At 37.4% G+C, this 12,230-nt stretch overlaps 1 long non-coding RNA gene across 2 annotated transcripts in view; it reads left to right on the forward strand.

The window, feature by feature from the left end:
• LOC148981407 (uncharacterized) overlaps positions 1–12,230 on the forward strand; it is a 315,293-nt gene that overhangs the window by 88,721 nt on the left and 214,342 nt on the right. The window lies entirely within an intron of this gene.

Genomic DNA, 12,230 nt, shown 5'->3' on the forward strand with positions numbered 1-12,230 from the left:
CAGGCACAGATAACGCTCCGGTCCACGGTCTCACGTAGGTACAGAGCGCCTGAGAATGTCAAGCGTCAAATATCAGAAGTGTGCTGGGCACACATATCGATTCTTTCAGAATCTCTCTCTTGCTGTGAATTATAATAACAGGAATGAGGTATGAAATGTTAAATGTATGAGTGTGATTTCTTTCCCTCAGATGTAACATGTTTGATTTATTTTTCACCAAAGTGAATAGTTTTGTGTTAGATGAATATGGCATCAGTTAAAATGCCAGTAGCGCCTCATTGCAGTGCACGAGATCCAGGGGGCGGAGTCGGATCCAGATCTGAGGGGTGCAGTTGGATGGGTTTAGGGGTGGGGTTAGGGATAAGGGGGTAGGGCTGGGTAGGTTTAGGTATATGTGGGAGGAGTTGGATCTGGATCCGACTCCTCCCTGTGGATTTCATGTTTTGCAGTGAGGACCATCTCCAAAATGCAGGGAACTTTATTTGGCAAATCACATTAAACTTGTCCCTCAACCCAAAATAATAGAAAAAAATGAGAAATTTTATAAACTGAATTAAAAAATATATATATTTTTTTCTTTTTTGTAATTCCTATTATTATCTAATGAGTTTAATACAGTAGTTTGCATTAAAACTAATTTAAGTTATACTACATTTTAAATAAATAAATAAATAAAGGCTATTTTTCATCTGTAGTCCCGGGACAGAATGAAATAGTCAGCTGAATAGTTAAATAAAAAACTTAAATTACAAACTTATTAAAATGTTTGGTTATAAATATATTTACTGCAGAAAACGATTCACCTGCCACACATTTCACAATTCAACACGGCTGCTTTCGTTCATGCATGCAAGTTTTATTTAAATATTTGATATTTTGTGAAAGACATCTAGATATATCTTAATATTTGAACGTTTAGGCTAAGGTTACCTTGACCTTGAAATCCATTGTAGTGCAAAAGAGAAACATGTCCAATACTATTGGCTAGCTTGCAGTCGACATATTCTATTTTATGTAATGTTAGCTTGGTCAACAAAATAAAAGTATTTATTATCGCTGTTGAGCAGAAACCTTGTACCCTCATATTCATTTTTTTTTTTTTTGTGGTCATAAATCAATTCTATCGGTCACATAAGCCATCGTGTGGTGGCATTTGGTGCGGTGCCCTATGGCTGCTGTCGCATCATCCGGGTGCTGCACATTGGTGGTGGGGAGATCCCCGCAACACTAAAGTTCAATTTCAGTTTTATCAAGTATATGTGTGTTATGTGTGAAAAAGTGGCCAATAATCATTTCAAGAGTTACAGTAAATTTGTTAATCTAAACTGTGACATTGGTTATTTTAACAAAAAGTCTTTATTCTTTTGGTTTAACACACTTGCATAGATGGGTCATTTTAGACCCATGTGTGTAAACTTAATGTATTTACACAAAACCTAAGAAATATCAAAATATTAATTTGTGATTATTGAAAACAACATATTTAGAATATTTTCATTATGAAATGTGATTTCAAAAAGTGAAACAAAAACATACCAAGCCATGCATAAAATAACAGAAAATTACAACAGGAAATGAATACGGGTCTTTTTAGACCCATGTTGTGCATTAGTACCCATAGCTTGCGCATCAAAGGGTTAAAAACAATATTTTCTTTTTTTGCATTGTGAAATTTGCCTGGTAATTAAGCAAAGATGTATACATCTATACACCATGCATGCCTTTTATGTTTGTGCTACAGTTTTGTACATTTATATATATATATATATATATAAATATCAAAACATAAATATACTATTTATAAATATCAAAGGTTCCTATATGGGTCATTTTTGATTTTGATGTAGGAATACAAAAACCATGTTTGTTTATAAAGTAAGAAAGGAAAAATAAACATAATGATTTGTGAAATTCAAAAACAAGATGTTTAAATAATACCTGGATTAATAAATGATAAAATGCATTTTTTTCAAATATTCAGCATATAAACATGAATACGGGTCATTTTAGACCCATGTTGCACATTAGAAGGGTAAAACAAGTTAATTGAGGAATACCTGTAATACTGAATGATGAAATTAATTACTTGCAAAGATATAGAAAATGAAACCTCAGTCGGGTCTATTTAGACCCATGTTGTGCATCAAAGGGTTAAAGGTGCAGTATGTAATATTGACAGCTAGCAGTTGAAATTGGCACTGCAGTCCAAATTCAAAATATCATCAGACTTGACGCTCACATGGGTTAGCTGATTGAACGTGCAACAGGAACAAGAACAATCTACAATGGAAAGCAATGAGCCTAACACTGTAAGTTGATCAGATAATGTATACGTTTGCATTGCAGTGGTTTTATTGTCAAGGCTTTTTAGGTCTTGTAGAATCTGCATTCTCTGACCCGGTTTGTTCGCTGGCTTCCATGGCTTCAATATGTTGTGTTTTCTATTAACCGCAACCTGGGGTGGCAAAATACTTTTGGGTAAATTGGCAGTGTGTGGGATCACACAGACGCATACCAAAACAAAAACAGTCATTCTGACACTGAACAATCATTTCAAAGTAGAATATATTGCTGTAGAATTTTTTTTTCTGAGAAAGAAGTGTGACCGAAGCATGTTTCCTATATCTCTACAATCATATTATAGTATTTTATGCTTTAGTACGGTCCAAAAATGACATACAAATATATATATATATATATATATATATATATATGAAGAGTTCAGATGCAAAAGCCTCTAAGTGCCATTTGAAATTTTCTTATAAAATGATCATTTTTATCAAGCTTGTATATTTAAGTTCAGTAATTTCACTCAAATGGCAATGAAGATTACCTATTAATTGTCATTTAAGTGAAATTACTGAACTTAAATATACACGCTTGATAAAAATGTTCATTTTAGAAGAAAATTTCAAATGGCATTTAGAGGCTTTTGCATCTGAACTCTTCATATATATATATATTTTTTAATTTATTTTTTTTTTGTATTCATCCTCAGTTGCTGAATTTAGGACATCTTTGTGTTAGTGAGAAATGGAGAAAGAAATGTTACTTGTAGAAAAAAAAGTTTCTTCACATTGTTCTTGAGGTTTGTAGTCTGCTCTTTATTAATAGTTGATCTGATGTGAGAGATGACACATTTTTGTTGGCTGGGTAAAGGAATGCTGATAGTGATTTGGGGACTGAGGTGACTCATCAGACACAGCAGATGTTAGGGTGGTACTGAGATCAGACACACATTAACATGAGACACTCACATTGGTCTTCCTCGAGAGCCCAGAGAGAGAGAGAGAGAGTTTTAAAGGGATTATTATATAAAATACCACATTTTCTTTGCTGTTTTGCTAAGGAAATGTATTATTCTCTTTTATATGACCATTTTAGAATGATATTTTTATATCAGTATGTGCATTTATAGCCATTGGGGTTGCTAGCATCATTCTCTGACAGTTGTGCTACAGAAACACTAAATTATGTATTTTTTGCAGTCAAGAAACCTGACTAGTATTATAACTGAGACAAAAAATAAAATGGTAAAAAATGTGGGTGAGGGCGCGTTCATCGTTCCTCCCAGGTTTCGGCAGATGTTGATTCGTTCTTGTGAGAAGAAGGAGGAGGGAACCGGCGAACATTCAAAGACTTTAATAACAAAATAAAACAAATACAAAACAACATCATAAAACAGAAACATAAGTCCAGGCCTGTCCTCTCTCGTCCTTCACTGTTGTTGCTCCTCCTTTTAAGAGTCTGCTCCTCCGTGAGAGAAACGAGACCGCTGCGTCGTACAGGTCTCGCTCATCAATAATCACACCATTGGCCTCGCTCCATTCTCTCACGGCCCTCGGCCTCGCCCTGCTCGCCACACAAGATTTTCTGTTATTTATGACACAATACTTTACCGCCATTGACAAGATTTTCCGTAATTTATGGCTCAACTCTTCCCTGCTAATTACGAGATTTTCTGTAATTTATGGCACAACTCTTCCCACAATTGACAAGATTTTCCGTCATTTTTGACATAACGCTTCCCCATTGACGAGATTTTCTGTCATTTATGGCTCAACGCTTCCCTGCCAATTACAGGATTTTCTGTCATTTGAGACACAACGTTTCCCAGCCATTGTCAAGATTTTCCATAATTTATGACACAACACTTCCCTGCGAATGACGAGTTTTTCCATTATTTATGACACAAAATTTCCCCACCATTGATGAGATTTTCCGTCATTTACAGCCCATTCTCACCCCCAAGGCGTCACCTAACTGACTTGACCATGCTTCAATATCTGACACTTTAGGCGCCCTTTAGCGTCAGTTAGATCAGTGGTTCTCAAAGTGGGGTCCGCGGACCCCTGGTGGTCCGTGAGCTATAGCCAGGGGTCCGCGAAATAATTCATAACAGCCTAACGTTTTTTTCGTGCTATAAGTCATGTTTTCTTTATCATCTGAAAACATGCTATTGATTCCTAAGTAACTCATATAATGCATTTAAAGGAACACTCCGACTTTTTGGGACTTTAGCCTATTCACCTTACCCCCCAGAGTTAGATAAGTCCATACATACCTTTTTCATCTCCGTGCGTGCTATAAGTCTGTTTGACGCACCCACCGCTAGCCTAGCTTAGCACAAAGACTGGATGTGAATGGTTGCAGCTTTCATACTAATCCAAATGAGTGACAAAATAACGCAAACGTTTTCCTATTTACATGTTGTGGTTTGTATAGTCACAGAGTGTGCAAATATCAAGGCCATATGAGACACAGACATCTTTTGACCGTATAAATACTATATTTTCTGAAGGGGAAGCACTGCTACTTGGGCAGAGAGATAACAATCACCTGAGACGCACCGTGACGAGGAGCAGAGAGTTCGCTTCGCTCAGCGTTGGAATAAAGAGTCAGCAATTACTAACGTTAGATAGAAAAGCATAGTTTATCATGGGTGTTTGCTTTATTGTATGAGCTGTGACAATAAACAGGGGAGACCAGGTAATACAGTACCATGTTTCATTGATTTCCAACCAAAAACGCACCCAGATTTATAAATATCACATGAATAAATAATTATTATTACAGGAATCAATATATTTTAAATGCAATTTATTAGCTGAACCAAATGTATTCAACAGTAGCCTATATAATATACAGTATTACATTACTATAGGATAGAATAAGGGGAAAGTAATAGCACAAATTGTTTTTGCACAATGAACTCACAGCCTATCGTACCCTTTTGCACGCTCAAGTTCGTTATTTCCATGGTTATTTCAAATTTAGGCTACTAGGCGCGCCGCGCGCAGGGTGCAAGTTCAACGCGGTGAACGCGCTCGTTTTTTTCCCCAAGCGCGTCCGCACCGCATCAAGATAAAAACATATTCATACCCTAATCATATAATAGTCTCACTAACGTTACATTAGATCTGGCTAAAGGCACTGTTACAGTAGGTCATCTAAAAACATAACGGAACACTTACCTCAGCCGCAGGTGATCCACTTATCCTGTCTGTGCTATCGATGGGATGGCCGTATCCTTCAGCACATTATGGTCCGTGTGGCAAATTCCATTTTTTCAAAATAGTCGTCCTCATTGAAATGTACCGAGCAAACATAATGTCCCTTGATAATCTTAGGTGTGTTTGGATAAATATCCAGAGTAAGTTAGCCATTTCTTCATCCAGTCAGCGTTTTTAGTTGGAATTCTGTGAAACATGGTTACCTCCCCTGTTTACTGTCGCAGCTATTTACAATAGAGCGAAAACCCATGACTCTAAACTACGCTTTTACTATTTATAAATTGCTGACTCTATTACCCAAACACCGAGCGAACTCTCCGCTCCTCACCACGGCGTGTCTCCGGTGATGCGGTTATTACGCCGTCAAAGTAGCAGTGCTTCGCCTTCAGAGAATAGTTCCCAGGTTTTATACGGTTAAAAGATGTCTGTGTCTCATTTGACTTTGTTATTTGTACATTATGTGACTATACAAATCACAACATGTAAATAGGAAAACGTTTGCGTTATTTTGCCACTCATTTGGATCAGTATGAAAGCTGCAACCAGTCACATCGAGTCTTTGTGCTAAGCTAGGCTAGCGGTGGGTGCGTCAAACAGACTTATAGCACGCACGGAGATGAAAAAGGTATGTATGGACTTATCTAACTCTGGGGGGTAAGGTGAATAGGCTAAAGTCCCAAAAAGTCGGAGTGTTCCTTTAACATCAAATAATACAAAGTAGACACGTAAAGTTTTAGATATAAAACTTTAGATAAGATAATTCGTTTAGATAATTCGTTGTGGTTGATTTGTGCGCCAGAAAGGAGACAGAGAGACGGCATGAACCCGCATCCGGTTGTTTTCTGTATTTAAAAGGCATGACATTTCGTAGTCATTTATAATGTAGCCTATACACAAATAAAAAATGGACACTTTGCCGTTTCGGATGATGTACTCTTGCCTTATCTGTATGACCATAAAAGTATTCCTGTTTCCACTGCTGAGGAAAAATTCCCACGTAATCGCGCGCCGGCGTCTCGCGTGTGCACACAATATGTCATTGTCAGTTCTAGCACTGCTAGATTTGACATTACAAGTCTGATCATTATCAAAATAAAAGTGCATAGTGACAGGGCCGTACCCACAATTGAGGTTGCAAGGATGCACACCGCGATGATAACCGACCTTCTCGTCTGAGCTGCGTCACCAGACTAAAAATGACAGCTTGTCAATGTCAAAATGTTTGAGTCGGCGTGAACTCAAAGTCCGCCGCATGATGCTTCAGTCAACGGTCATAAAGTGCGAAATAAGATGTAGGCCTAAATAGAAACTAAACAGTTATAGATAGAAGTTTTAAACAAACGACTGAAACAATCAGTGTGCAGTATTCAAGCTCAACTTTGGGAAAGGAAAAAGCAGTTCAAGAGAAGCAAACTGTGCCCATGATGAGTATTAGCATTATGGATTCATATTTAACATATACCCTATGTTTTTTTTAGCTAATTAAAGTGGATATAAGCTCAAATTAACAACACATGCACCATTTAAACATATTGCCAGCATTGTATTTATAGGCAATAGGCTTTATTTGTGTGCAGAATAGGCCTAATCCTTGAAACATTTCTTTTTTAAGGCCATTTCTGTTTGGAATATGTGATTGTGTTTTGTGACATCTTGACAAAAAAAAAAAAAAAAATCTATGCCACTGTCCACTGACATGCTTCAAAATCTATAGTTATCCAATTGTGGGGCCTTAAAACACATTAAAATGCACATATGTAGATCAAGAACATCAAAAATTCCTTGGGGAGGGGATCCCTAGCGGGCCTAGCGAGATCACTTTTGGGACCTCAGGCTATTTAGAAATTCCTGCATATAGGATCCTGGGTGGAGACCATTTGTGCAAAAATATTTCATTAGCCGCTCACACATTAACTTTGTGCTCAATAACTGTTTTAAATATGAGGGGGGTCCTTGGAATTTTTTTTTACCCCTGAAAGGGGTCCCTGGCTCCAAAATGTTTGAGAACCCCTGAGTTAGATGATGCCCTAGGATCGTGTGTACCCTACCCCCACCCCAAACCTAAACCTAACCGCGTCATCTAACTGACGCTTTCCTTTAGAGTCAGTTAGATGACGCCGTAGGATCGCGTCATGTAAGTGACGCTAAAGGACGCCTAAAGTGCCAAATATTGAAGCATGGTCAAAGGTGACGCCTTGGGGTGAGAATGCGTTGTCATTTATGACACAACACTTCCCTACCATTGACAGGTATTTCCAGCAATCCCTGTTTTCATTGTTTTATGTTTGGAGGGAGTTTTATTTATCTGAAATAGTACAGCACTTCTGGATCCAAAAATAAGCAAGGAATATCTGTGTAAACTAGGAGCAAATAGAAGTTGCTTACACACAAGTTGCGCACACATTTAGTCTTTTACAACATACAGCGAAAAAGCGGAAAAAGCAGTATTTTTCTCAGCTTTTTGTTTGAAATGTTTTTTTTTTAATGAAACTTTCCCACATCTAGTGTTAAAAAAGTATATATTGTTTATTAATGTGTGTGTGTGTATGTGTGTGTGTGTGTGTGTGTGTGTGTGTATATATATATATATATATATATATATATATATATATATAATATTCAATATGATCAAAAATGCTGGCGCTGGATGGGAACTTTTATTTTTATTTTTTTAGAAAATGCTGGTCGGGAAAAAGTTAACACATGTAAATCCATCATTCTGGAGACAGACTATCATATCTGAGGTTAGGACTGCACTCATATACACAGACATAGTCGATAGACAATCTCCTGGATCTGTTAAAAATAAATACATTCTTTGATCCAGCTGGCTGACATGTGATTTCTGAAATGTCAGACAGTGGATTATTGACTGATGCCATTTTAGTGATAGACTTGAGGCATTCTGTGAAACAGGTTCCTTTGGCATTTTGAAAATGTTCCGTTTTGTTTTTTTAAAGTAGATTTTGGTCAGACCCTTTTTATTTAAATCAAAGAATGTTTATCTTTGACAGTGCTAATTTCATTTGCATTTCCTAAATTAATAATACATTAATAAGTTGGGATATTCTGAATTTGGGAACTTGCCAGGACCGGATTATTCATGTGGGAATTTGGACCACTGTTCAGGTCTGTATAGATGTTTTCAAAAAGCAGGAGATGCAGTGCTAAATAAGGCCAAATATGTCCCCCACCGGTCACATGGAGATTAACTGCCAAAATCAACATCGCCAGGGGCCCTGTGATACCTTCATCTGGCCCTCGCTGGGACAGCCCTGTAGTCATGGTTCTGTTCCTATCATTAACATTTAAGAGTCAACCATATGAGAATATTAAACACTTCTGTCTTTTTTATGTGAGGAAATCAAATGTCATGGGCATAGACAAATTATTTTATTTTTTTAATATATTATAATTATATTATATTTTATAACAAATTATTATACTTCATAATATTATACTTCATAATTTATTTAATATTTGTTTAATTAAATTAATTGATTAAATGAATTAATATTTTTAAAATGTTTTTCTATATGTGATTAGAACAACCACAAGTTTCTATATATTTTTTTAATAATAAATTATATTTTGTATACAGTATATAACATTCTTCCTTTAAAATATTTATTTAAATCCTGAATTTAATACTTTAACATTTAATTACATATATTTCATTTGACAAAACTCTTGGTTTTTTAGCATTTAGTAACTTCATCAAATGTTGTGGATTCAAAGCTGCTAACTCTGTGCAATGGCTTATGAACGGTATGAAAGTAATCGTCACGATGTGACTGACTCCAGGCGTTTATGAAGCCTCAAACAGATTAGAGTGTGGCTGAGGGCTTGTATGTTTATTACAGTTGCCCCACTGCTTTTCACATGAGCCTCGGAGTCTTTGAAGACAGCACGAGTCAGGATTCAATCATCTCTAATCTTTCTCTCTCCCTGACGGCAGACCCCAGAGATCCGCTCACAAACCCACATGTCCTCCGAGTTCTCAGGGTAGTCTTCCCCCTCCTCCAAACTTTCTCTATCTCTCTCTTCTGAATTTCCCTCCGTTTATAATTTCATGCTAGAACTCTTCTCATCTTCATTTCTGAGATTTCTACCTTCCCACTGTTAAATGGCTGGTTGTGGATGTTGTTAACCAGCATGTCTTCTGGTGTCTTCATCATGCTTCCTAACTAGCTTAACCTGCCAGAATGGCTCAACATGCTGGTGATCTGCACGACTCTTCTGGTTTACCAGTTAAACCAGCTTTAAAACGACCTGCATAGAAATGAATGTCTCCTGAAGATGTAGTGGGTTTACAACAAAATGCTGATGACTATCAAAGTTTTGCTTATGTAACAACACAATTAAAGGTATTTAAATGATCTTCAATACGGTTGGGTTATTATTAAGCATAACTGTTGTTTTGATCAAGCATGAAAAATGCACTCATTGATGCCAGGTGTTGAAATATAGTTTTCCCTGCCATCTTATATTTTTTTCCATCACCATTTTTTTTTCCCCTTTTGGGGCTCTGCAGCCATGTGAAGTCTGTGCACAACATGTGTGTGGAAAAAAACAAACACCTTTTTGATGTCTTTTGACTCGCAAACAACTAAAGGATTTATTCAGTCTCAATTGAGGTCACCACACACAAACACACACATACTTTTTTTTTTTTTTTAAGCAGGCTTTTTTTTGGTTCTGGTGGGAGCAAGTGCATCTCTACCTGTTGATTACACACTTTGTTTGCTAACCCTGGTGATGACTTCTATTGGTTTTATACTGAGCTAATGATGTTTTATATGACCCTAATCCTCACACAGCCTTTTTGCATTTATACATTATACATTAGGTCATTCAGCTGTTTTCCTCATGGGTGCTCTTCTGGTTGGATACTCTGTTACTGATTTAAACTATTGTTGTCCTTCAGGGGACATTTCTGGACCATTGTATTTTAAGCCAGGCTGTAAACTGCTTTTGCTCATGTAAGGAGTTGTAAATACCCAAGTAAATATCATTGAGTACAGTATCAGTCGGTGAACTACAGCTGAGAAACTGTCTGTACTAAAATTACTTAATGGGAGAGTTCACCCAAAAATGTATTCAAAATGGGTCATTTATGTAGAAGAAATGTGAAATTATTTTTGAATTTGGAGCTTTCTAGACTGAAATATATTTTTGGCTTATGTGGATGAAAGACAACTCCCAGAATGTACTTGCTTCACTGCCCTACCCAGATAGCAAACTGACATTGAATCAACGTGGAAATATGACATCGAAACAACGTTGATCTGACATTGTTTTGCTCATCGAATTAACGTTGAACCAACGTCAGACACGTCATTCTTTCAAAACTAACGGAAAATCAACTTGAAATCAACGCGTTGTTTCAACGTTATGAAAGCAAACCAATTTTCGATTTTCATTTAGCTTTGAAGAATGCCGCGTCTGACGTTGGTTCAACGTTAATTCGATGAGCAAAATCAACGTTGTTTCAATGTCATGAGAGACGTCGTTTCCACATTGATTCAATGTCAGTTTGCTGTCTGGGTAGGAGGCCACGCCTACCGGTAACAGAGCGCAGTTACAACACGTCTAGGCTACTCTCTAGTCTGCCCGAAAATGTGTTTCGAGATCGCCCAAAATGTCTGGGATTCGGCTTTTGGGTTCTACAGTCGCCATTCATTATGTTTCCTGTGGCGAGCAGGACGAGTAAGGGCCGTGTGGAGAACAACGCGGGGCCGGTGGCGTGATTACTGCTGAGCGACACCTGTGAGACGTAAGTTTCTGGTCTCGTATCTCTCACGGAGGAGCGGGCATTTTCTTAGGAATGTTAAAACGCACATCAACCGATGACTTTTTTAGCGTTCATGTAAACACTACATTCAGATTCACCAATCAGAATGAATTCAGTTAGATTGAAACAAAAGCTGTGCATGTAAACAATGAATGGCGACTTCAGAAAGCAAAAGCTGAATCCCGGACCCGGACATCAACGCCCGGACATGTCCGGGAAAAATAGGCCGGTAACCCCTAAATTTACTACTCAGCGTTCTCCACAAATCAAGAGCCTGCTAGCTTAGCTTCTAAAAAAGATGGCTGACTCTATGTGTTATCCTAATCATCCATAATGCATCTGTGTGTATTCGTCCTTATTTTCAAAAAGTTTCTGCTGGTGAAATCAAACGCAGTGGCACTGATCTGTGATTGGTCTGTTAGCGCATTAGGTCCAACCCCCTATGGACAGGTTTGAAAGAGTGGGATTTAGTGCTTGTAGTCTTTCCTCCAACAATTACGTAAAATGACGATTTTTGAATCATTGTAGGAGGAAGTGAAAAAGGTAAATAGCAGATTTCTCTCATCTCGGGGGAAAATGAGAGAGTGTTGCACGACCATTCAATATTATGACTGGGTTTCTAACAATGGAAAGCTTAATGCAAATGGAAGGAGTGTCCCTTTAATTTGTTCTCCAAAGATGAATGGTTTCGGTATGGTACGGGTTTCAAACAACATGAAGGTCAGCAATTAATGCAGTTACAAGAAGCTCTCTCTCTCTCTCTATTTCTCTTTTGATTCATTTTAAGCAGGTATACAGTGAGGTAAAAATAAATGAGAATGGGATATAACAGGAGAGAAATAAAACGAGATGAAAGCTGACCTGTCACTGCATTGATGAGTTGTTTGCATTCCCTTTGATGTGGCTCCCTGGAAACAAAACTT

This window comes from Pimephales promelas, chromosome 5 (assembly GCF_988280905.1).
Source record: "Pimephales promelas chromosome 5, fPimPro1.hap1.1, whole genome shotgun sequence".
Lineage (NCBI taxonomy): Eukaryota > Metazoa > Chordata > Actinopteri > Cypriniformes > Leuciscidae > Pimephales > Pimephales promelas.